Below are 27,848 nucleotides of genomic sequence, written 5' to 3'. Positions count from 1 at the left end.
TTCATTGAATCACACATATTTAAAATATCAGACCAACCAACAAAGAAGTAATGTTTTTAAAATCTCATAAAATCTAGCTGACATTAATGAGAAATTACAATTTCAAATGCATTACCCTTGTAAGATAAATCAAAGGTAACAGTAATTAAGATAATTGCAAAAGATATTTTGGGTTCTGTGTATTTGCGCAAGTGTTGAGAGGTGGAATATAAATGTGAAAGTATTTTTGTTCACTTTGGTATCTTGAGCTCAAAATAATTTTTAGACCACAACATTTTTTCATACTAAGTCAAAATCTGAAATTTGTTGATGCAATCTTCTCTCTGTATGTGCACACATTCTTGAATTTTAAAACAAAATACTGACTAGAGAGAGGTTTGTTGTTGTTGGTCTTCTATAAAACATAAAGTTTACTGTATGATTTATTTTATTTTATTTTCCTTTTGTGTTGATTAGGAAAATCTTCTCTTTTCTTCCTGATGCACATAAACACGTGATTCATTATTTGCTTCTGATACTAAAAGTCATCAAAAATTGGACCACTTTTTTACACCATACACAAAAATAAATTCAAAATAGATGAAAGACCTAAATGTGAGATAGGAAACCATCAGAATCCTACAGAAGAAAACAGGCAGCAACCTCTTTGACCTCAGCCTCAGCAACTTCTTACTTGATATGTCTCCGAAGATAAGAGAAATAAAAGCAAAGACGAACTATTGGGACCTCATTAAGATGAAAAGCTTCTTTACATCAGAAATGATCAACAAAACTAAAAGGCAACTGATGGGATGGGAGAAGATACTTGCAAATGGCATATGGGGTAAAGGGTTAGAAGCAAAAATCTATAAAGAACTTGCCAAACTCAGAACCCCCCAAAATAAGCAATCCAGTGAAGAAATGGGCAGAAGACATGAATAGACACTTTTCCAAAGAAGACATCCAGATGGGCAACAGACACATGAAAAGATGCTCAACGTCATTCATCATCAGGGAAATACAATTCAAAACTGCATTGAGGTACCACCTTACAGTGGTCAGAGTGGCTAAAATTAACAACTCAGGAAGCAACAGATGTGGCGAGGATGTGGAGAAAGGAGAACCCACTTGCACTGTTGGTGGGAATGCAAACTGGTGCAGCCGCTCTGGAAAGCAGTGTAAAGGTTCCTTAAAAAATTAAAAATAGAATTACCCTATGACCCAGCAATTGTACTATAAGGAATTTATACAAAGGATACAGGACTGCTGATTCAAAGGGGCACATGCACCCCAGTGTTTATAGCAGTGCTATCAACAATAGCCAAATTATGGAAAGAGCCCAAATGTCCATCAACTGATGAATAGATTAAGAAGATGTGGTGTGTGTATGTGTGTGTGTGTGTATACATATACATATATGTATATATGTATATATGTATATATATATATATGTATACACACATATATACATGTATATATATGCATATATATATACATGCATATATGCATATATATGTATATGTATATATATACATATGTATATATTTATATATGTATATATATGTATACACACACATATATATACATGTATATATATGCATATATATGTATATATATGTGTATATATAAAATATATATATATATATATACACACACATATATATACACACACACACATATATAGGGAAGGGTAGGAAAAATAAGATAAAAAAACAGAGAGGGAAGCAAAGCATAAAAGGCTCTTAAATATAGAGAAAAAACAGGGCTGATGGAGGGGAGGTGGGTGGAGGGGTTGGGAGAATGGGGATGGGCTTTGAGGAGGGCACTTGTGATGAGCACTGGGTGTTATATGTAAGTGGTGAATCACTGGAATGTACTCCTGAAGCCAAGACTATACTATATGTTAGCTAAATTGAGAATAAAAAGAGTCATCAAACCATTATTAACCCCCCCAAATATTATATGTCATTTGATTGGAGGAATTTCAGCATGAATGGTTATTGGAGATAAAACAATTAACACTCTTTTAGGGTAGAAGTGGTTTCTAGAAGCTCTCCAAAGCGACGTAAGGAGCCATTTAGATATAATATGCACATATGTTCATTCTTAGTAATAACTCTTTAATATCAGTGGTAAATGGCTTATCCAACTCTGTAAATTAAATGTTAATAATAGCCACTTAAACTCTAATCATTCATTGTGACTCTTCTAGAATTGCATATATGCTTTTATAATACTTCTATAGCCTTATGTAGCCCAGGGCTCAGCACCTTTTCAAACTAAGTACATTAAAGCTTCAATTTATTTCATTTGCATATAAAAATGATTCATCCATAGTTGTTTTCATGGTGAATAAGCTAGATGCTAGTATGACTAAAGGGGCTGACAAGAGAGAGGAAGGAAATACTTTACTCATCATAGATCCACAGATGACCAGAGGATTGTCACACAGTTGAGCAGTTTCAGGCGAAGTCCCAGGATTCTGTCACACTGGCCAGGCTATAACCACATGCTCATTTCTGAACTAATCATTATCCTAGGGTTCTTATTTACCATTCTTGGGTCATATGTTCACCCTTCAGCCAAGGGATGGGTCTTCCTCATAAACAGTATAGTCGGCAGTGTGATGTTCCAAAAAGCAAGGATGAATTCTTTTATTAAAACCAAAACAAAATGAAACAAAACAAAGAAACAAACAAACAAATGATTTGAGGGAGGCTGACACAAAGGATTAAATGTTATAATGTACGTGAAGCTCTTCGTACCACTCTTAGTGAATAATAACTGCCCCATTCATGACAGCTATTATAATGATTTTCTTGGTGATGATAGTATATAATTTAATTACCTTAATATTTGCTTTTTTAATGATTTTGGTCTGATTTTTCTGGCGGAACACCTAGTGTGCTTCAAACTGGCTCAGTCCCCAATACTAGTGGGACCACTGCCATTCATAGAGTTTAAATGACCTAACTGAAAAGGACAGTTTTATGAGTTGTTCCTGAGATTATTTTTGAGGGCTAGAGGAGCATTAAACAAATTCCAGAAGTTTCTTTTGGCGTTTGGTGTTAGGAAACTATTAAACAGACTTTCCCATCTTAGTGGTGTCTATCTCCTCTGTTTTCCAGTCTTTAATAGATGCTCTCTGTAACTCCCTTTTTCTTTTCCTTCCTATTAAGGAAAGAGGCTGAAACAGAAACCATCTTTTTCTAGTGCTTACTGTCCACAGTGGGCAATGGCTGGCAAACAGACACTTTGCTCTTCTTTATGTACCCACCAATCTTCTAAAAGGTCCTGAGGATATCGAAGATCCCCTAATGGGAAAGGTTATTTCCTTACTAATCTGTATTTCCTCAACTTGCTCCAGTTCACGTAACTATTAAGGGTGCAATCCAGACTCTAGCTGTGGCAAAGTAGCACGCTCCATGTAATGAGTTCTATTATTTTTCCACTGTGCAATTTAATAGACCAGTAACTTTAATGCAAAAAAAAAATGTTTCTAAGACAAATCAAAATGTAGTTCTAATTGTATCTCTTGTGTTGTTTTCCAGCATCCACTTTCCCCCCTCTTAATTATGTAGTATAATCTATTTAGTATCAATAAGAACAAGTCCTCATTGTTCGTTTGTGGAGGCATCCATCTAAATGTTCACTGCTACATGCAGCTTTGTGCTTGTTGGCTGAACCTTTAGAGAGGATTACAGAAATTAAAGCTTGCTTTCTCTGTGAATTATCATAAAAAGAAATATGCCCAAATGTATTAACCTTCTAACATGATGAGAATCAAGTCAATCAGTGAAGTACATAAACCCAGAATGGTATACTTGCTGATGCATTCAAATAAAAGTGATATTAGGTGGTACCTTACCATTGTCTAGACATTAACATTACCACAGAGAGCTGTATTTTGTGAGTTGCCCAAATAAAATAAAGCAAAAGAAGTTGCTTAACATTAACACAGCGTGCACACTGATGAAATAACTAAGGTTATTAGGTACTAAGATTAGTTGGCTCTTAGTAATTTTGAGTCTCTGATTTTGTAAAATGAGCTGTATTTGTGAATATTTTACTTTCAGAACTTTGATCTATAATAGGCACTTATGTATTTATGAATACACTTTAAATTTTAATAAGGCTCAATTGCAAAAAAAAAAAAACCCAGCTATGGTCCATTTGCTGCAAGGGCCTTTAATCAGAGTTATCATAAACATGGAGGTCCAATAATCTGAAAATCAGATGCAGAGTTCATTTTACAATTAGGATAGCCCAATGGGGTGTGACCTTAAGGTCAGGACATTGTGCATAGGCAACACCAAGTGAAATAAAGGTCAATTAAGACCCCTGTGAGGTATCCTTGGAAGCCCATTTGCATTTACATTATTTGCTTGTTTTTAGAATATACATAAATTAGCTCTCCAGGGAGGAAAAACAAATTGCTATGTACAAAGAGAGAATGAAATGTTCTCAAAGGAGCATCACCCGATTAAGAAGGGAAAAGTCAAAAGAACATCAAATCTACAAATAAACGCATAAACCAAGTAAGAGAAAAAAATCCATTAAAAAAAGAAACTAAATAAAAATTTGTCCCCCGTGGTAGAAAACTGCTGGTTATTTCTGCAACTTACATATTACTTGTTTGGAAGAATGAAAGAAAGAGTGGTACTTTTCACTCATGTGTGGAATTTAAGAAACAAAACAAATGACCAATGGTGGTGGAGAGAGAGAGAGAGAGAGAGAGAGAGAGAGAGAGAGAGAGGTCAAACCAAGAAAAAGGCTATTAATTATAGAGAACAAACTGATGGTTACCAGAGGGGAGGTGGGTGGGGGGATGGGTGAGATAGGTAATGGGGACTGAGGAGGGCACTTGTTGTGATGAGCACCAGGTGATGTATGGAAGTGTCGAATCACTGAATTGTACACCTGAAACTAACATTACACTGAATGTTAACTAACTGGAATTTAGATAAAACTTAAAAAAAAGAGGGGCATTTAAAGAGTAGACACATTAGTAGATATGGGTCATAGGAATAGAGGTTTAGTCCCAACTTTGCCCCTGATTTGTTATGGGACCTTGGTCAACTGATATATATATTTTTTCAGTTTCCTGGTTTTCTCATGAGTAATATGGAATCCACACTACCTCTGCTTGTCCTGCAAGGATATGGTCCACCTTGCTCCTTCTCTTCCTTAAATACCCAATAAGTCACCACCTTTTCTGTGAAGTGACTTTCATTTTAGAACCATTGTTTCTTCTCCGTCAACACTGTTGATACCTCCAGTGCATTATGGGATGCATCATTTGGGCCATTCCCCTACTGTATCCTCTGAACTCAAGGGACAGATGTCATTGGTTCTCAAATAAATCTGAGTATGAATAGTTAGTGTATGTTACCTTCATGGTAAGAGGTATATTTTACCTTCATGGAGAATGTATATACTTTGAACTGCCACTGCCCACCCCAGAGCTTGACAAAAGGTGAGTCTGCAATATATTGTTGAATACCTTTTTTTAAAGTGCTTTGAAAGTGTTTAGAACTAAGCAATGCAATGTCCTCATTCAAACTGTGAAACATTTGGATTGAACAAACTCTGAGTTCCCTACTAGCACTCTTAAAAGTAGGCAATTATTATTATAATTATTTATCATCATTTATTTGCTGTTGATTCTGTACCACATAGTGTTCTAAAGCTTTATAGTCATTCCATTTAGCCATAAATAGACCTGTTTAGGTAGCTTTTATTATCCCACTTTTTATAGATGAGAAAGCCGAGGTTTGGAAAACTTGATTGTCTTATTCACAGCAGATGGTAGAGCTTATATGTAAATTAAGTCCCCCCCCCCCCAGATTCCAAAGCCCATGTTCTCCTCTGGTAGGTGAAAAGATGCAGAAAAAAACCCTTATCATGTGGGTTCAAAGTAATTTTGTTGACTTGATGAGATACATTGCATAGAATGGCAAGGGTTTATTAGGAAATCACATCACCAAAGAATAAATGGCCAAAGTAAGAGCTGCTTATACCACTCACAAACTGCTCACTTCTTTTTTTTTTCTTTAATTTTATTTTTTATTTTTTAAAATTTACATCCAAATTAGCGTATAGTGAAACAATGATTTCAGGAGTAGATTCCTTAATGCCCCTTACCCATTTAGCCCCTCCCCCCTCCCACAACCCCTCCAGTAACCTTCAGTTTGTTCTCCATATTTATGAGTCTCTTCTGTTTTGTCCCCCTCCCTGTTTTTATATTATTTTTGTTTCCCTTCCCTTATGTTCATCTGTTTTGTCTCTTAAAGTCCTCATATGAGTGAAGTCATATGATTTTTGTCTTTCTCTGACTGACTAATTTCACTTAGCATAAATTTTATAACCGTAGTTTTAGCATCACAACAGAAAAGAACAATCTACATGATCTTCGCTTCACATTCCAATTAATTTATTTATTATAATGGCATGGCTCTGAAAAGGCAAGAGATCATTGTTTCCCTTCAATCCTCACTTTTGATTGTGGCATCTAAATATATGGCATTGATATCCTTTGTCTTTGTACCTAGATACTTCTTTTTAATATCACCTAATAAGGTGGCACTCCCTAATGAGGCTAACGATGCGTGGCTTGTAGTTCTTTGCTAAATCTGAGTCCTGTAAAATGCAGACTGCATCTCATTTATGGTAACAAGCATGATGCCTGCAAGTGTCCAGATAAAGCTGATTTGTAGAACTGCCCTTGGATGCAGGGCAGTCTGGTTCATGGGAAATTCCTGGCCATAGACACTTCCAGCCACAGCGTACCTCTCTAGCTACCTTTTAAAATCAGATGGCATCAGAACCACTTTCCGTCCCCAGTAGCTTCTTTTCAGACTCTCAACCAGGAACCTCAGCATTACCATTCAACATTCTGTCCTCTTTCTCCTCATCCCTAATTCTGAGGTGTACCTCTCCATTGCTGGTCCAATACCTGATCGCTTGTGGTAGAAGAATCTCCACTCCTTCCTTTGTACCTTACCATTCTCTGCATCTTCTCTGGTTTTCTTGAGATATAACTGATGTATGACATTGTATTAGTTTAAGGTGTACAGCATAATGATTTGATATGTGTATATAATGAGAAATAATCACAAGAAGTTTAGTTAACATCCATCAAATAGTTACAAAGTTCCTTTTTTTGGGGGGGGGAATGGGGACTTCTAAGATTTACTCTGTTAGCAACTTTCAAATATACAATACAGTATTATGAACTATACCATGCTGTACATTACATCCTCCTCCCCAGAACTTATCTGAGAACTGGATGTTTGTACCTTGTGATCACCTTCATCATCTCCCCCACTTCCCCACCTCCCTGCCTTGTGCTTCTAGAGTTAAAAAACCCAGAAGGGTAATTGAACTCACCATGTCCTAAATGTGTCAATTTAAGTCATTTGGTAAGCATTTGACTCTGGATTCTAAATTGGAAATGAGAACGAAGATGCCCAGGATATTCCACTGTCTCAAGGACATCCTCCGAATACAACCAAGTAGTATATATAGTCAGCCAGGGACTGGTGCTACTGGGATGTGAGTGGTGGATTTGAAACTTGGAACCAGTTTCCTATTCTCCATTCCATGACACCAGTATACATTGTTGCCTCTAGTTTTCTGATTTTAAGATGCAAACCATTGATTATTGGGTAGCTTTAAAGAGAATTTTTCATAAAATCACTGGCTATTAAATATTATTGGAGTCATAATATAAGTTTTTTATGGGACATTTTTCTTTCTTTTCTTTCTTCTTTCTTTCTTTCTTTCTTTCTTTCTTTCTTTCTTTCTTTCTTTCTTTCAAGAGTTTATCTCTATACCCAACGTGGGGCTCAAGCTCACAACCCTAAGCTCAAGAGAGTCACACCCTCTATGGACTAAACCAGCCAGACATTCCTATACAGGACATTTTCCTATAACCACCTTAAAGACTAAGTAGATATGGAGACAATTTTCAATTTTATTTCTGTTTTTTTTCCCCAACATTGCATTTGACTGTCCTGATCTTTCTTGACATCTCAATGAGTGCGAAATAATGCGATTCTGGTAAAATCCACGGTGAAACTAGCCAAGGTAATTACATTGATGTTGTCACAGTATAATTTGCTGTACATTTGTATACATTTCCTGTCATGTATATTAAATGTAGAAAGGTCTATTGCTATAGAGCACTAAAATTTCCATTAGCAAAGCATTCCCAAATATTTATCTAGGATAAAAATAAGAACAGTCATGTGGTCAAACATACTTAAAGTGCTGTGTACTCTCGCCACTACTAGAAAGTATGCAATGAATATATTTATCTTTAAAATGGTGGTAAGTGCTGCAGGAAAGAAATATGTTTCCCATTGCTGAAACCAGAATTTTCCTGGACGATTTTTTAATATTGTTTTGAGTAATGTCTACTAACATATTGTAGAAGTAGTATTCCGTGGAAGATCCTTGGTGATAAACTTATCTATAGAGTTATTTCAACATGCCTGGCAGTTTGAGAAAGCAGAAATGGTAACCATTTCTGAGATCTTCTGGGAGAAAGAATGCATGCCATCTCGTCCTTGAGGAGGCTCACGTGTCTTGGGAGGTTTGACTTTTTATTCCCATGTAAACCAGGAGACCAAAGACTTGAGTCTGTGTCCCATCTCTGACACTCAGTTATCAATTATGGGAACCGGAGCAGGTCTTCTCTAGACAGGATTGTCCTGGTCTTTAAGTTGGATATAGTGATAGCTGAACCATGAACCTATTTGTTGATAAAACACTTCATAAAATGAAAGAACTATGTAAAAAAGAATTGCCATTGGATCGACATCATTGTACTTATCCTTTAAAGGCTCTCCGACTTGAAAGCCAATAATCTGTGAACATTTCACATTTTTCTCAAACATCCATTTTCATTCATGTGTCGTTTTCATACATTTCTCATCCCTTAAAATAATATGTTGGCTTTCCAGATTTGCCGAACAAAATTTACTTAATTCAGTTGTTTATCGAGACACAACAAACCAAAAGATACTCTTTGCCTTGTAATATTTGGGATCTGAAGTCATTCCTGGGTTAGCTAAGCATGCATTTTTATATAGCATACAGCTGGGTCCACAGACACACCTGGCCCAGTGAGCTTCCAGCCTCTGATGGACCAGTTAACTCGATCTGGAATTGAGATATGAACTCTGACAACTGTGGAATAACAGGAGACGTTGGTCCCAGTGATCCTGTTTTTGTCCAAATATATAATGGAGGCCTCTCTGTTTTAGATGCTTATGCTAACTGGATATATTCAACATTTATTTAAAGGAAAATATTTTCCAAACATGACAGAGAAGTCCTTCTGACATGTTTCTTATGCCTACCCATATTTGAGAATATATGTTGTCTAAATGGTTCAAGTTTCCCTGTTGTGGGCTGCACCTGATTTGGTTCTGTGTTCTTGTTTCCTTGACTATCACGCTTTGCCACAATTGCATGGATTCAGCTTTGAGGTTTCCGTTAGAAAAAGTCCAATTGGGAGCATTAGACACATCAAAAAATTGAATATTGTTAAAGACCCCATTACCCTAGAAATCTCACCGAAGGCCACAGCTGTTAAATCCATTCATGCTGGCATAATTGAAGGAAGCAGACACTTTTCACTGCTTCTATGTGTATGTGTGTGAGGTATGGTCCACAGATTTTATCGATGGTTCAGAACTCGTGCATGACAAAGACAGCACAGCTCAGTGAACTCAGTGCAGGACAGGGATGGAAGAAAAGAAGCCCCCTGAATCACTGTTCTGGTGCCGTGATTTGGTGGACAGGTTAATGCCCCTCCCTCTGTCTCTGTTATCACAGGTAACACAGGGAAAACACCCTCCTTTGCTTCTTGAGGCATTTGCAAGCCAAGGACAATAGGCCAATACTTGAGAGCAATTCTAGTGAACAGTTAGAAAAATGTCTAGATTGTATTCTGGTACTAACAAATTCATTAGCTACCAGAAGAGGGTCTATGTTTAATTAAATAGTGGGATGGAATAAATAAAGCCAGGCAAAATCACACCAAGACCAAGATTCATTTACACGTTTCGCGACCATTTATTCAGTGCCTATTGTAGCACGTGCTAGTTTCCAGGAGTATCCGGATGAATAAGGCATAGATGTGACCATAGAGAATGATATAGTCCAGTAGGGGTGGCAGTCCGGTAGACAGATGGTGAAAGTACAGTGAAGGAAATGCTCAGGGGAATACGTGCTCTGGGGCGCGGAGGAAGGGTGGGTGGGCTTTTCTGGGGAGTTGAGACAGAGGACCGGCAATAGCAGACAGGGGAAGGGCAGGCAGGCAGAAGGAATCACTTATGCAACCGCATGAGGTGTTCAGCGAAGCACAAGATGATGAAAAGAAATGGTAGGGAAAATGGAATTTGGTTTCAATATTGGCAAAAGAGTGCTCTTGGAGCTTTGTCTCATTCTTAGAGCCAATTATTTGAGAATGTAATATTTTAAATGGTTCAGTCTGTGTCTGAGGTTTGGTTGGAAATAGAAGGTCTGCCCAGAAGATGCAGATGACTGCGTCTCTCAGCCTTGCTGTGGCTCCACATCAAACTCAGAATAAAATACATAATCCTCTCTGTGACCTCCATGCTCCTGCCTTAGCTCAGGCCGCTAGAACGGAATGCCATAGATTGGGGGCTTATCAGCAACAGAAACTTATTTCTCAGAGTTCGGGGGGCTGGAAGTCCCAAGATCAGGGAGCTGGCATGGTCAGGTTCTGGTGAGATACTTCCAGGTCACAGATGGCCCTGTCTCTGTATCCTTCCATGGCCGGGACAGAGGCAGGAAGCAAGCTCGCAGGTCTCTTACAAGGCACTAATCCCACTCCTAAGTATGGAGCCTAAATTATCCCCCAAAGGCCCTGCCTTCTAATACTACATTGGGAGTTAGGATTTCAACATATGATTTTGGGGGGACACGTGCATTGAGGCCCTGACAACGCCTTCATCTCTTCCCCATTTACTGCACTGCTTTCTGCTGTGCTTCCGGCCACCCTGACTTTCCTGATTTTCCTGATTTTCCTGTCGTAGGTCTTTGCTTTTACTGCTCCCTCAGCCTAGAACATATGTCCCGTTTATTTGCATGTCTTGCTGTCTCCAGTATTATTCAGCTCTTGGCTCAGATGTCAGCCTCGAGAGACCTTTACTGACTACTCTCTCCAAAGAGCATCTCCTCCTTTATCCCTTTTTTCTTTAGAGCACTTATCACTCCTTGACATTCTGTAATGCATCAAATTATATGCTTAGCCGCTAACTTCCTGTAGTGGATTGAACTGTGATCCTCCAAAAGATACCCATTTCCTAGCTGGGGAACTTATGAATGTGACTTTATTTGGAAAAAGGGTCTTTGTAGATGTAATGAAGGTTAGGACCTGGGGATGAAGTCATCCCGGATTTAGGGTGGGCCCTGAAACCAACGACAAGAGTGTTGAGAAGAGAAAAGGAGAAGATAAAGCTCTTGACTCTCTTGCCCTATACTAAGGACGATGATGATAAAGATAAGAGCTAATATTAACATATGAAGAGATTTGCTTTTGTTTTCTTTTTAATGTCCCTAACAATCACATGAGCTGGTGAATTATTACAGTCTCACTTTGGAACTAACCGAATTGAAGCTCACAAAAATCTCAATGACATGCCCTGAGATCACATAGCTGCTACTAAGACGCCTCATCAAGTGGAACAGGGTCTCAGCTGGGACACCTGCATCTCTGTAGGCCTCGAGAGTGGTGTGGCCCGGCTCCAACTCTGTGCTCCTTGTAGATCTGTGCTTTCTAGCCTTGGCATTAGTAGTAGGGAAGAGAAACCTCCATCGGGACTGTATGATATGCAAATATTGTAGTAGGTATTTTCTCCCTCATCAGTCTTCCTGACGTTTCTGTGAGGCTGCCAGTATTGGCTTCAATTTACAGGCATGAAAACGGATATTAGCACAGAGCTGAAGAGAGATGGAGGGACTGTAAAGTCTGCTTGGTTGACCCAAAAGTTCCTGATCTTTCCACCACAGACAACTTTCAGACTTTGCGCACCTGGGCTACCAGTGAGTTTATGCTGACTCTTTTGTGCCTCAGTTTGAGGTTTCAGGTGAAGTTTCTCAGAGTTCTACCACTATGCTGCACTCACCACCCTTTTCCATCCTTCCTCTCTCGCTCCTTATAAGAAGGGTTTTGTTTTTCCCATCAGTCACCACTGGGAGCCTGAGATTCTTGCTGCTTTCTTTTCTTTGGACAGCCAAGTAGGATGTGAGCCAAAAGTTGTAAAGCCACATCCGGGGTTTTAGTGTCTCCTCTACACTCAGTCTCCCTCAGCTGAAACTTTATTTTGCTTGTGTATTTTTTGCCCCCACATCCCCTTTATTTTCTGACACTGCTTTTTCATTGCTTTGGGAACCCCAGGAGGCCTGAGAATAGAGCTCTGCAGAAAGATAAGCCGCCCTAAGGAAAGGTCAGTCTCCCAAGAAAAGCCTGGAAACTAGGTATTAATAAAGTATACTTTGCTGTGGTGAGTGCAGATAACACTGTGTCCTTCACATCCTCCTCAACCTCTGTCTTCTTTGAAACTAAAAGTGTTCCCAGTTCTAGAGACTTTATGACTCCATGGTTATATCTGATTAGGGTAGGTGCAAGAAATAGTCCATAAGCAGGGACTATTCATGCTTTGTAATAACAGGAGAAAGGATCCCAGTGCTCCCTGTACAGAGTTCATTCCGTCTTCAGTTGATTCATTTTTAGATGCATAAAATGCTTCCTCTAATGTAAAATTGGTAAACTGCCTCAACCTACTGGGTTAATTTTAAAGGAAAAAGACTAATGTCTTTCATTATTTTTTTTCATATTAGTCTTTTACCGGTATTTCTGTTATATCTGATAACATCATTTCTGAATTAATTAATTGATACCTTTACTCCAGGATCTTATGTTTGTGGTTTGAAGGCAGTATCACTAAATGGTAAGGTCAGCAGCTTGTCTCCAAATAAGTGGAATTTGGGTAATCAGTCATTGAATTGACCGTTCCTAATCACACAATTCATTAACACAATTTTACACTAATTGCATACCTATTAGTTGTAAAAATAGGAATACTTAATGGTTTGTAACATATATAGGCTTAAAAAAAGTTTCCCCTGTCTTTCAACCTATAGAATAACCCAGTGAACATATAGAACCAGACAGGATTAAGCCACTTTTACAAACAAGGAGACAGACTCAGCCAAGGAAGGAACTTGCTTGGAGTATCTGAATATTTACCTACAGTGAGAATCTCTTAACTGGTATCTTTTCTTACAATCAGCATTTCTTCCATCCTTCCATTTTGCACTGCTACCTCTGGTCTTTAGAGATGTGTTCACATTTAGAGAGGAAAGAAGACAAAAAATTCTAGGGCCAATGAAAGGAAGGAAGGTATAAAGGCCCAGTGTGTGCTAGGCCAGGCTAGCTATTTTGTGGATGCTATTTCCTCCTCATGAAAAATCCTAGTGTGCCCTCTCCAAGAGAGAAAGGGAGAATTCTAAAATCTCCACACTTAACAGCTTTTGGCAGGGTTGTATCCTTTCCATTGAAAGAATAATAATTAATTTTTTATCAGCCTGTCAAGGATGTTTAGTCTTTTGGTAACAGTTCACAGCACTAAGACGCATAGGACTGTCACATTTCTATAAACTGTAGCCAACTCCAAAGATCACTGAATAATTCACAAGGGAAAGTTCCTAGTATATTAATGACAAGGAGATGTGAGCCTGGCTATGGATTGGGCACAGGTAGAAATCACAGTTCCTCACCGAGGGAAAATGTATCATTAAAAGCTGGAGGAACCAAAGAGTTTCAGTTAGACATCTGTCAACTTTATTATTTGCTTCATTGCATTCCTCTTGAATAATCTGTGTTTATACATTTTACAAATATAATCAGGACCTTATTAAACATTTATTACAAATATTTCAGAGTTTGAAGTGAAGATGTGAAAAAGCATTTATTTTCCAGTTTTATATATCACTTAAAGGATATATTTTATATGCAGCAATTATTAACAAATATATATATATCACATTTTTGTGACTTAACACATAGCTATCACTTGTATGTGTGTGTGTGTGTGTGTGTGTGTGTGTGTGTGTATATATATATATATATATATATATATATATATATATAACTGTGTCTCATGTTTGCCTGTTTTTTTTTTTATTTCTAGTCTTTTAAATCTTCAAGAACGTACTTGGGTTATAAATTATCTCAATACACAGTAAGTGACCATGAGTGACCCTCTGAAGCATTTTATTGTGTGGTAATGCATCTAGGTGTGACAGAGGACAGAGGAGGGGGTCTTTGGGATGAGACATAGCAGTGTGGAGTTTCTAGCTGAGAAAGATTGAGAACTCCATTTTCCTTTTAAGATGTTAAAAATTTATGTTTGTAGCCTACTTTTGCAAAATTTCTCTGTCAAAAATTATATTTAGTAAATTCAGGACGTAGTTCTCCTGGAATGCCCTATTACATAAAAGATAGTTTACTATGTAGGTAATCATATAGAACTTTGTTTTTCCTTTCAGATTTATGAGAATCAATGTGTGGGATCATGTCTGTGGGTAGGGACATTATGTGGTCAGGAATTTTGACCCATCAGGGACAGATGTGGTGATGAACCATAAGGAATTGTGTGACGTGAGCAGTAACTAAAACAAAAAGATCTGGCTAGAGCAGCAGCTGAAATGATTTCTTGAGGGAGGACAGAGGCTAGAGATAAACTCGTAAAGAGAAATTTTTGGTGAGTTTATGGAATGGAACTTAGCATATTCTTGTGCATTGTAATCTTCTAATTTGTTGTGAGCATGGGGGTTACAATAGTCAGTTTAGGTGAGGAAACTGCCCCCTTCTTCCAGGGTTCATTATTAATTTAATTAACACCCTTTGACTGATCAAGTCTTTTGGTACTTACTTCAGTGTTGATTTTCACGGTCATCTGGCCAGCAGTTAACCCTTTTCTCCTACTGGCTATGCAGGAAGGGAAAACTTATGTGTATTCTCTGCAACCTTGTCTGTGATTGGCCATGACCTTGAAAACCTTGAGATGAGATGCATGGAGAAATTTGTAAGACTGTTTTACAAGCAGCCTCTCCTCCCTGCCAAATTTTCTCATAGCAAACAGGTTTAAGGGGATATATGTCCTAAAACACCAAGAATTTAAATCGGGGAAGAGGGATGGCTGCCATTGGGAACTGGGCTGCTGTAGCTGGACATTGTCTGATGTGTGGTCCGCTTGCCTTTATTGAAATGAATGTAACAACACAGATTTCACTGTGATTTAGGTGCTCACAAATTGTTAGCAGTGGAAGGGTCCTCTGAGGTCACGTAGCTCAGTTTCTAGATTTAGCAGATGAGCAAAGAGAGCTCTTAAGAGATACTGCTCAAGTGTGCAAGGCCCAGCTGGAATCCTGATGTCTCAAAGCCCATTCCATTTGAGACTTTCTCTCCATAAGTCCCACTGTGTTCAAATCTTGGCTCTACTTACTACCTGAGCAACCTCTCTCTGTGTTTCAATTTCTCATCCATAATATACAAGTAATAATAGTATATAAGGCAAGTAGCTTTATGAGGAGTAAAACAAGTTGCAATGTGTCTGACAAATAGTAAACATCATATTGTGGCTATTTTTGTGCTTGTTCTTAGCGTCTAGTGTTAGAAGAAAGAGAGAATTGCATTGTGTTTCTCTAGATCAACCATTGGTTCTCAACTTGGGGAGATTTACCCCCAGGGGACATTTGGAAATGTTTTTGGTTGTCTTAGCTCAAGGTCAGAGGGTGCTCTGCCGTCTATTGGTAGAAGCCAGAAACGTGGCTGAACATCTCTCATAATGAGCTGTGTTGCTGAACATCTTATAATGAATTCTCCCTACTTTTAAAGCCTGTACGTAAGATGTATTTCCACAATGTCAACACCCTTCATTCTTCTCCAGCAATTGGTTGTTATGATCTCAGCAATTTCAGATGATCCAAGTTCTTTTCTTGACACATAAGTTTGCAAGAAGGTATACATTTTAGTACTGTGTATATTTGTTATTCACTTGGATTATGTAGAGTGTTGCTATGCATTGTTTTTGATTTCATGTTGAAATAGAAAAATAAATCTTAGGGTCAGAAGTCTTAATAGATGGTGATGTGCTTTTACAACTGTTGAAATAGAAGAAGGCTTTCCCAACCATTGACATTTATTTCAATACTGTTTTTAAAGTTTCTCCCTGCCCCAGTATTCTTTTTTTTTAATGCTGTATTGGTGCAAGGGGACAGTTGTGACCTTGATGTAACCTGCAAGTATTTTTCTCTTATTTGTAAAAATGAAACATCAAATCTCACAAAATTAGATGTAATATATACCTGAGATCATGTAGAAGGTTATAGCCTTTTCAAAAAGCAGTTTCCTGTAATGCCTATGTTTATAGAGTTATAAGATCCCTTTAAAATTGTGAATAACCAGGAGAATATAGTGGCTGATAGCCCAACAGGGAGAGCTGACAGTTCCAGCTGCCTTGTGTTACATTTCATTGTGAGCAACAGTATCATATAGAGACCTCTTTAAATATAAATTTTAGCATGACAAGCTCTCCCAAAGGGAGCACTTTTATAAGTGTGATGCACTTTTAAGAAAACACTACTCACACACATACACATATATGCTATATCATAGATACAGTGTGTAAATGTGAGATATAAATATGTATATATTAAGCTGAACTAGATTTAAATCTAAAGATGCATCTCTAGATTTTTTCCCTTACTTTCTCTTTTATGTTAGTCAACTAGGTTGCAATAATGCTGTGTAACAAACTATCCCAAACTCAGTGGGCTTGCAACAGTAAATATTTATCCTCCAATTCACATTTCTGCAGGTGACTCTGGTTCAGCGGATATAGACCAGGTTCAGCTGGGAGGCTCAGGCTTGTCAGGTGTCCGTATCTGTGTGTCCTAGTGTGCAGTTTGAGACAGATTGGTTTTATCACAGTGGATAAGCTAGAGCACAAAAGCCAAGTCAAACCTCACAAATATATTTAAGGCCTCTTTTCAGATCCTAGTCTTTAAGGTTCTGTTGGCCAACGCAAGACACATGGCCAAGTCCAATGTCAGTGGACTGAGAAAAATATTTTTCCCGCAGTGAGAAAGAAAGGGGGATTTGAATACATATTTGTTCAAAACTATTTCCAATGATCACCTTCTTATTTCAGGTTATGGTAAATTTTCTCTGTTTCCTGGGGTTGTGTTCTCTGCCTCTTCCCACCCTAAGATTTGAGGCCAGTTATCAGAAAAGCAAGCCCAGATCTGTGCCATATCATTTAGCTTGACATTCTATAGCACACATCTATGTTTTTCCTCATTGGTAATGCTATGTTAATGTATGCATGGATGTGGTTAATTTGTTTGAGACAATAATTTAATTACAGACTCAGACATTCCACAGCATAAACAGCTTAATAGGAAAGGAAGACATAAGAATGGCTGAAAACTTCAGATTTGGTACCAGAGTGGAATTATGAAATGACACACCAATTAGGAGATGCAAATGAGTTTTAAGAAAAACAAGCATTTTGGAATGTTTTATGTCTTCTTCGAGAGAGCATTAGTTAGCAAATCAGAGAAGAAAAATAGTACACAGTATTGCAGGTCATGACAGGTCTGTTTCATTCTTCTTCACTCTATCAAATTACATATTTTCTTGTCTCTTGTTCTCTCTGACTTATTTATTTAACTTTATATATACCAGGGTTCAAGCTCCCAGCAAAACAGTTAACTACCCCTTGACATATGCTGTGCATACAAGAGGAAATCATGTAACCCCAATAGAATGTCTGTGATAGACACAATGGCCCTCAGTGACCCATCACCCTTGTACAATCCCCTCCTCTTTGAGTGTGGATGGCATCTTTGAATTGGATGAGTTAACATTCCTGTGATTATATTACACGTCAGAGCTGACCTTAAAGTAGGGAGATTATCTATGTGGACCTAATATAATCACACGATTCTTTGAAAGGGTAGAGCTTTCCCCAACTGGTGGCAAAAGAACAGGCCAGAGAGCTTCAAAGCATGAAAAGGACTCAATGTACTGTTGACAGTTGGAGGATGAAGAAGGCCACGTGGAAAGGAATGGAGGACAGACAGCCAACGCATCAGAGCCACCCTGAGAAGAGACAGACAACGAACAAATGGGAACCAAGGACCTGTCACCACAAGGTACTGGATTCTGCCAGTAACCCGAATGAGCTTGGATGTGGATTAGTTGCTGGAATTTCTAGATAAGCACACAGCCAGCTGATACTCGGAGTTCAGCCTTCTGGGATCCTCAGTAGAAAACGAAGGATGAATAATATGAACAATAAATGAATAATGTTTTCAGCTGCTAAATTTTTGGTATCTTATTATGCAGAGGTGTAAAATGAATACTGTATCTTAAAACTTTTATACCTGTGTGTTTCTGTTTATCAGTGTCAATGTTACCCTCCTGATATGTTAAAGATGACACATTAGCTCTGACAAATCAAATTACATAGACTTTGTTATTTTTAGATTGGCCTTGGAGTTTACTTAAGTCATTTAATCTTGCCCTTGTAAAGAAGCAGATTTAGATTTTGTGGGGTTTGAAACTTATATAATTTTAGGTCTCCCTTTAAGAAAAAGATTACATGAATAAAATATAAAATTAAGTGTAAAGTTGAAGAAAGTTTATTTAGGATGAGATATTATAAATTTCAAAATTATAAATTTTAGAAAGTTGATAAGTTACATAAATATAAAAAACTAAAACAGTAGCATATTTTAAATGTTACCTGCTTTATTGAACTGTGTAATTTTTTTCTTAATTCATACTTACATACTATTAGATAATTTTGCAATATTTCTTGCACAGAGAATATAAAGGTAGCTCAGATTTATGGCAGAGTTAATAGAAATTCATTTTAAATTATAAATAAGAGATTTTCCCAACCTATTATTTGTAATAATACATATTTTTTTTAATTATTGTCAAATACGAGACAATGTCTATTGATTTTCTTTCATATCTCAAACTTTGTTGTGCATTAATAGTAAATCATCTTTAAATTGAAGCACCAGTTTCTCATTGGTGTTCTTGTGTTAGTAGTATATTAAGAGTTATTTTCTCAGTATCAGTAATTTGTGTTATTTTAATGTGAAATTGAGTATTTTATCCAATGTATTCATTTGATACATTATTTATTTCTCTTCATTACTTGAATTATCAATCCAAGAGCTCATACATTACTTCTGGCCAAAATATATCTCTTCTACTTATGGCCATTCCTTTTATGCAAACTAATTTGTTTTTTGTTTTTTTGGGGGGGGTATTTTCTTCATGTCAACACAATTTCTAAATTGGTAATTTCACTTTTCACTTTTATCACTATTATTACTGTGTATTATTTTTGGCTTCCTTTATTTTTTATTGAGATATGATTGGCAAATAACATTGTATTGTTTTAGGTGTACAGTATCATGAGTTGATAAGTATGTATATTGTGAAATATACCCCAATAAATATATTGAACATCCATAATATTTTATCATTATTATCTAAATTTTATTCCATTACTTTAATATGCCATTCTATAAATGACAATAAAGGTAATTTCACATACATACTAATCAAGATCTATAATTTCCCGCTGTTTTATTGAAATGTGCTACAACATGTTTTCAAATTGCAACTAAAATGGCATATTTGAGCTCTCAAGCTTTCGAATATTTTACAAGCTTTTCCTTTTTTAAGTTTTTCTTTCTTCAAGTATTTTCTATAGAAATATATTTTTGGAGAGCCTGGTTGGCTTAGTTGGTTAAGCATCTACCTCTTGATTTTGGGTCAGGTCATCATTTTGCCCTGCTTTGGGCCCAGTGCTGACAGCGCAGAGCCTGCGTGGGATTCTCTGTCTCCCTCTTTCTCTGTCCCTCCCCCACTCATTCTCTCCCTCTCTGTCTCTCTCTGTCTCTCTCTGTCTCTCTCTGTCTCTCTCTCTCTCTCTCACACACACACACACACACACACACACAACACAAATAGACATTTAAAAAATAGAGATATATTTTTGATGCCTAAAATATCTTTGACCCCAAGTTGTAAGTTGTGAGCCTTGAACAGTTTTGTAATGAGAGTCCATCCAGTATTCATATACTTTCATTGCTGGGGACTGCCAGAGGCGTTCATATCACCTTTGTGATAACCTTTATATCAAGACACCAGGGAAGTTCACACATTAGGTGGTAGTCAACTTTGAGGAAGCCTCTCCTATCCTAGGACAATCTTCTGTAACTTGGCTACACATAAAGTATGATAAGGAACCACAGAAATCGACCTGTCTATTGGCTCAATGGAATCTTTTTCTTTTCATGAAACTTCAAAAAGGAACCTATCCAATGACACTTGCTTTTGCCTCCTTTTGAGGATGATGTGGAAATGTGACATTGCATTGTCATTGAACAGATCCACTGCTACAGCCTTATTTGGTGCTTTTCTACAAAATTTTGCACTGTTTCCCACATTTTACACATCTTACTAATCCCCTTTGAAGTGAGGGATTCCTCTGCCTTTTTCTCCTCCTTCTCTGCAGAAAAAATCTCCTCCATAACCTCTTGCTGTTGCTTGCGATGCAGGTTCATCAGTTGTTCAGTGGTCAGCTCTCGGCCCTGTTCCTCCACCAGCTTTGAATGTCATCCTCAATCACCTCCAGTCCCCTGGTCTTCCCCAAGGACACAATTTCCTTGACAACTGGCAGCTCTTGTTCGTGAGCAAGCCTCTCTAAGTCATGTCCAAGAATGTCATGAGGCCACAGTGTTCTCTAAGCAGAATTGAGGGTTGTCTTGGTGACCCCATCCCTTGTTTTGTCAATGATCTTGAGGCAGTTCATGATGTAGAAATGGTTTTTCCAAAACTTTTGGAGAGTAAGGTTGGTTCCTTTGGGCAGCTCGAAGCATCACTAAAATAGTGCTTTGGTATAAAGGTTTTTGAAGTTCAAAATGACCTGCTGATCCATGGGCTGGAGGATTGGAGTGGTGTTGGGAGGGAGGAACTTAACCTTAATGAACTCGAATTCCTCGGGTAAGTTGTCTTCAAAGCCTGGAGGATGAGCAGGAGTATTATCCACAGACAGAAAGGATTTGAGGGTAAAATTCTTTCCTAAAAGCTATTTCTTGGGGTGCCTGAATGGCTCAGTCAGTTAAGCATCTGACTTTGGCTCAGGTCATGATCTCCTGGTTTGTGAGTTCAAGCCCCGCATTGGGCTCTGTGCTGACAGCTTACAGCCTGGAGCCTGATTCGGATTCTGTGTCTCCCTCTCTCTGTGCCCCTTCCCTGCTCACACTCCATCTCTCAGTCTCTCTCTCATTCTCTTTCAAAAATGAACAAACATTAAAAAAAATTAAAAGCTATTTCTTCACTGCAGGACTGAAGGCCTCATTGATCCGCTCAATAAACAGGATATGAGTGACCCAAATCTAGCATTTCACTGGCTCTTCAGCACTTTGCATTTCCTGAAGGCTCCTGGATTCTCGGAATGATACAGGAGCAGGAGCTTGACTTTGAAATCCCTGCTTGCATTAGCACAAAATAAGAGGGTGAGATGGTTTATTATCACCTTGCATTCTCTTCTTATGTAATGTAAGTCCTCTTTGGCATCTTTTCCCTAAAAAGCCCTGTCTCATCGCAGTTAATCACTGGCTCCAGCAGGTAGGACTCAGAAGCCATGAGCTTATGGAATTCAGTAGTGAATGTCTTAGCTGCCTTAGTGTCCAAACTTGCAGACTCTCCATGCCTCACAACACTATGGATGCTACTTCTCCTCTTGAAGTTATCAAATCATCCTCCGCTTGCCTTGAAACCTTCTTTGTTTTCTGTTGATGTACCTGACAGTTTACTTAGGAGGTTGGTATATACAAGGCCTTTGCTTTCTTGCAGGTAGAGTTCTTGGTAATGGTATCACCTACTAGTTGGTTCTTGTTTATCCAAACCAGAAGCGACTTTTCTACATCTTTCAGAACACACATGGCTTTTGCTTTGATATTGTCATGAGAAATGATTTTGCTGCATTTAGCCCCCTTATTTCTTCTTTCTTATTTAATATTGTGCAAATGTTCGATGTAGACTTCTTATAAAATGTTGCAATTTCAGCCACTTGCTTACCTTGTTGGTACTTCTTGATGATTTCCTTCTTAATTTCCACCATAATCATCTCCTTCTTCTTACTACCTTTCCTTTCGACCTTTTTCTGCATGGGGATCATTGTATACGCTCACACCGGTGTTGACCACAGTACAGTATTAATAAACTCTTGTCATATACTGTATTTAATGAAATTGGCAATAGGCAGCAGAGGAAAGAGTCTATATCTGCAGGCAGACTAGACTAGAATGAAACAAAGCATTTCTGCACTTACTCTTGCATGGAAAAGCAAAGGACTGTCCATAGTTGCTTTGAAGTGACAAAAAAAATACACTAGTGCCAGTTGTGGGCACCTTCCAATGTTCTGAAAAATTACTGATTTCTGCCAAACACCACGGCCTGAGACTAAGCATCCAAGCGAGATTCCACCCACAATACCACAGCAAGAATTAGAGAGAGAGAGAGAGAGAGGAGAGCCATTGGCTCAGTTGTGATCATGTGACATTCGGCATCATGTACTACTTGTATTGCAAGATATCATTCATTTGTCAAGTTAAAATTTATTAGAAATATTTGCTCATCTTGTGGAACGCTCGCAGAAGAAATTACTCACAATCCGAAGTTTTACTGCATATCTTAAAATCTGGCATTGTGATACCTCCAACTTTGGTTTTCTTTCTCAAGATTGCTCTGACTATCCAGGGTCTTTTGTGACTCCATGCAGACTTTGATATTATTTGTTCTAGTTTTGTGAAAAAATGTTATTGGTATTGTGTTAGGGATTGCATTGAATCTGTAGGTTGCTTTGGGTAACGTAGACATTTTAGCAATGTTAATTATGAAGTAGGCACTTTAACAAAGGTTGGAGACAGCATTACTTAAAATCTTCTTTTGTTCCCTCAACAAAGTATATTTTGGATCCACATGTAAATAATTTTGGAAGTTCGGTGATTCAAGAGTGTAAAAAACATTTTCTTCATAACCTGGAGGAGAAGTATTACTCTGAGCTAAGCTTGTCACTATGGGCAGAACTTTTCAGTGTTCTTCATTAATAGATGGTTTTATCTAAGGTCAGTGTTACCCAAATGTAACTCTGTACTCAAGTGTCTCTTTTCACCAGAGATGTTAATCAGTGTTAAACTGGAAAAAAAAAAAAAAAAAAACAAAACAAAGAAACAAAATCTCAGAATCTTTGACTGAATTACTTTTGGAAACCCTGGGTTTAACAGTTTCCCTTAATGCAGAGCTTTTCAGAGTCTTTAATGTGCCAAAGCACATCATAAATTTACTGCAGAGTGATAGAATATGCAGTTTCTAAAATTTATTTGACCACAGTAATTTTGTGGGGAGTCAGATATGCAAAATGAGCATATTAAGACTTAGACACCCTAGATTTTCTTGTAGCACTCTTTGGGTTAGGCAGGTCTGTGGGTGTCATCCTTTTACTGTCCAGATACCTCTCATGTATCCTGTTCTGGAACACACTAGCTCCACTGTCTCCAAGTTTTCTGATTCCTGTGTTCTAAGGTATTCTTTTGATGTTGAATTATTGTTTACATCACATTTACATCAGAAAATCCTTGATTTCTAGAGGAGGCCCCTGACATGCTATAGCTTCTTTCCATACTTTGAGTTTCTGATTATCCCTAATGAGCCAGCGGCCTCCCCTTGCACATAATCACCTGATGTGAGCTTTGATGTCAAAGTACCAGTACTCACAATTTTAGCCATGGCTCATTGTTGGAAAACTGCTATTTAAATGCTGTGAATGTGTGAAGTTGTCTATTTTTGTTGTTAAAGGTTGTCAGGTGGCAGTGTGATTTTATACCATAAAACCGTAAGACTTATTTTCTTCTTTATTTGGCCATGTGCCCGTTCTGTATTCTCTCATGATAACACGTGCCCTAGGATTTGTGTGAAAATGTATTTGGGGAGGGCACATGGTTTAGTGGAAAGAACATTTAGATTTTCAAATCTGAAGGTCCAATTAAGTTCAAGGCCCAGCACCTCTATGTATTATAATAGTGTATGGCTATATACAAATTATTGATGCTTTGTTGTACACCTCGAATCTATCCTGTGTAATTGGGCAAAATTGGCAATGAGATTCTCGTAAAGCAAATACAAAGGTTTCTGGAGCAGTGTCTGAAATGGAAGAGACACTCACGAATGTTAGCTCAATCCAAACATTAGTGTTTCAGTGGTCTTGTAATTTTCTGTGAGGTCTGATATAAATCTCTAAACACAGTCATTGGATATTATACACAATTAAAATGTTTCCTTAATTTATAGCACCAAGGAAACCGATGTTAAGAATTTGAAGAATCCTTGAAATTCACCCATTATCAATGTTTTTTTTTTCTTTTCCCTTTCAACCTTCCTTTCTTCCGTCCTCCCCCTCCTTCCCTCTTTCCTTCCTTCCTTCCTTCCTTCCTTCCTTCCTTCCTTCCTTCCTTCCTCTAAATGGGGTATGTTCTGGTGGTTCTTTTAATTTTAGAAGCTGCTAGCTCCTATAAAAAAGTAATCCCAGGGTTTGGGAGGAAAAAACACTTTAGCTGTTGTGATGGAACTGGGAAAACTGGAAAACATGGAAGGCATATCTGAATGTTGTTTTTATGCATTGGATGATTTTAAGAGCTATTTGTTTTACTATGTACTTAATGGTTTTTGTTGTTGTTGTTCTTGTTTTTGATAACAGTTTTGTGTCCTTCATCTCACCACAGTCATGCGGGGCACATGCCTGCATTACAGGAGCTTGAATGAGATCTCACGTAACTCAGGTCCTGGGACACAAGCCTTGATAAAACCGGGAGGTCATATGTGCTCTATGTGCAGCATGTGTTTCCACCTTGTGCCATTTTACTATATTGAAGGAAAACACAGTTATAAGGCATAAAATATTAGAAACAGCAGGAAATCCTAGGAACTCCACTATATAATTAGCTGTAGCTGAGGAGCCAAGGAATAATAAGGAAGAGAAAGGAAAGGAATAATGGCTTGTGGCACTTTGGAAGTAAAAGGCTAGAACTGAAAGGGAGAGGAACACTTTTGAGCTTCCTCTCTACACCTACAGGCACTGATATGGACCACAGAAGCCAGGCTTAATTCTACTCTTCTGTATTCTCAAAATTGAACTGGGCACCTTGCATATCACAGGTGATATTTATGGAAGATGTCTTAGTTTCTTAGGGTGATATTACAAAGTACCACAATCGGGGTGGCTCAAAACAACAGGAAGCTAGAAGTCCACAGTCAAGGTGTTGTCAGGGCCATACAGCCTCTGAAGTCTCCGTGGAAGATGCCTCTTCTAGCTTCTAGCGGTTTCTGGAAAACCTTGGCATTCTTTGGCTTGGAAATGCATCACTCAGGTCTCTGCCTTTGTCTTCTCATGGCCTTCTTTTCTGTGTCTCTGTTTCAGTGTTCAAATGTTCCGTTCCTATAAAGACTCCAATCATATTGGATTTGGAGCCCACTCTAATCCAGTATGACCTCATCTTAACTGGATCACATCTGACCCTATTTCCAAATAAGGTTGTATTCACAGGTTCTGAGTAGACATGAACTTTTAGGGTGCACTATCCAACCCAGTACAGAGGGTTTTATTTGTTAGTTTGTTTCTGCAGTATGCCAAGAGCTATGCCAAAACACACACAAGTTGATAAGCTTCTGTACTTTAGGATATAAAGTTTAAAAGTATCCTACTGCCCTTTTAGTACCATGAACTTTAATGCATAAACAGTACTTAATCATGTGCAGCAATGTGCTATGGTACCACTATTCATAAACTGCTGTTTAATAACATGTTAAAGGCAACCTTCCACAGTATCCCGTCCAATGAACTTTGATGTTCAGAATAGAAGTTGGAACGTGACAAGAAAATGTTGAGTAGCTTTTACAGGAGCCAGAACCTCAATTGACTAAAGTTTGGGGAACCAAAGATTACCTGAAATATCTGTGCCAACTTAATCCTCAATGTGTGGTGCTCAGAGCAGACCCAGATTCTTCACTGAATACATATGCACTGTGACCATGGAGAAATGGGACTGTTGTGTGGCTTTGGAGGAATTCTCTATCATTACTATGTGGCCTCAGTGTAATTTCGTAGTTGTTTTCTTTAAGTGCTAAGTAGTTGAGGGGAAGAAATGGAAGCAGCGTGGAGTAACAGGAAAAATGAAGAGGTTTATTTTAATTTTAATTTTTTTTATTTTTTTGCCTTGGGTGTAATAGGGCTCAATATCCACTGCCGAGATTAACTGACTTTGAATAAATTAGTTTTTTTTTTTGCGGGGGGGGACTTTGTTTTCTTTTTAAATATAGAAATTAACAATATCCTCTCCTCAGAGAAGCTGTGCCGATTAAATGAGGTAATAAATGTAATCGTGGTAGATGCATAGAGTGTCTTTTTCCATCTTTCACTTAAGGGTTGTCACTTGTTGAAGTGAAATTTAAGATACAGAGTAAAACAAACAAAACGATACTAAGAAAACAGAATTAGCAAATGCAGAGATGCAGTACTGAATGGCAATTTCCTTTTTTGGTGTCAGAGTCTACATAACACGTTAATTTATAACCATCCCTAGCTTGCAAAATCTCAAATGCCCAGCCTCAGCAGGACACCAACCAGGCTCATGGGTGTTAGCATTTATGTTCTGTTGGACGGAGTTTTTTCTTCTTGACTTTCTGGAATTAATGAAGCATTTACCAGTCAATGACTCTTCTGCACCTGGGCCTTCCTTGCCTCACAATGCCTAATTCGTGAGAGTGTATTTAGGTGAGAGTGCCAAGATATCTGTCAGGCAGGTTAAAGAAAGCTCATAGCACCATCCCTGAATTTAATCACTACTGTGGTGTATTGCAAAGGCTGGAGGGTGAGATTCACTAAGAGAGATTATTTTCCAGACTGAGCTACTGGCTCCAAAGATTTAGGTTTTCAGGAATGGGGTAGAATCCATGAATAGACATTTAAAAAGCACCCCAGGGATTGCTGATTTAGATAATATACAGACCTATCTTTGAAAAACTCTAGAAGAAGCAAAGATAATATGTAGTCAGAGCAGTGAGGGACCCCAAGATTGAAATACATCCCCCAAAGTAAGGAACAACATAAAACATTGAGTTCATTTTATTTCTTCAGTCAATTCATATGGAAGTATGGTTTGTAAATGCAAGGTCAATAAAATTAATGGGGCTTCTCGAATCTCTATTAACATCAAACAGGATGTTTCAGAAGAATAGAGAATGCTTACAAATGAAATGATGGTGTTTGAACTCCATTTGTCCTAAATAACTGAGGTCTTTGTACTTTACAGAAAGGAGGGATTGGCAAAAATTACAGGAAAACATGATTCACAAAAAAATCTAGCAGTGATGGTGTAGCACCTTCAGGAGAAAAGAGAACCCAGATTTGAAATTATAGACTCTTGGTCTTAGTTTGGAGGTATCATCAGCATAGCAAAATACCCCCTCTAGTTTTCATGGTTCATTGGAAATACACCCTGAAAACATCTTATTTTTCCTCATGAGTGAAGTCCCCAAAGAATGAAGCCTTTTAAGTAGATTTACCTACTAATCGGAAGAATGCTGTGAGTATATCTGGTTCTAGAGCAAGGAGTATTTAAATTATTTTCCAATATGTTCCATTTCACAAATTGAAATATGTTGTAAATTACTAAATTAG

The sequence above is a fragment of the Lynx rufus genome, unplaced genomic scaffold, assembly GCF_022079265.1.
Source record: "Lynx rufus isolate CCGP_SWC_20201006 ecotype Redwood Valley unplaced genomic scaffold, mLynRuf1.p SCAF_3, whole genome shotgun sequence".
In the NCBI taxonomy this organism is placed as follows: domain Eukaryota; kingdom Metazoa; phylum Chordata; class Mammalia; order Carnivora; family Felidae; genus Lynx; species Lynx rufus.
Note: the sequence above shows the minus strand (reverse complement) of the source record.